This window comes from Populus euphratica, unplaced genomic scaffold (genome assembly GCF_000495115.2).
Source record: "Populus euphratica unplaced genomic scaffold, PopEup_1.0 scaffold216.1, whole genome shotgun sequence".
Lineage (NCBI taxonomy): Eukaryota > Viridiplantae > Streptophyta > Magnoliopsida > Malpighiales > Salicaceae > Populus > Populus euphratica.
Window position 1 is genome coordinate 201,233 of NW_011500101.1, and position 288 is coordinate 201,520.

Here is a 288-nt window from a genome sequence, read left to right on the forward strand (position 1 = left end):
TTGATGCGGGTCTTTTATCAAAAGTGACAGCAGATTTAACACCCGACATCACACCAATCGATGATTACTTTCTTGATGAATCTCTACTTTCTCGATGAATCTCTACTTTCTCTTAGTTCAATGCCCTTGTTTGCTAAAAATATCAAAACTTGTGAGAATTGTCAAAAGGTGGGATTTATTTCAAAACACAAAGAGTCTTTAGATAATCTTCTATTGACTCTTAAGTCTCATCATAGTCGAGATAAGCATCATGCAATTTATGAATTATAAACCCATTTTTATAAAGAA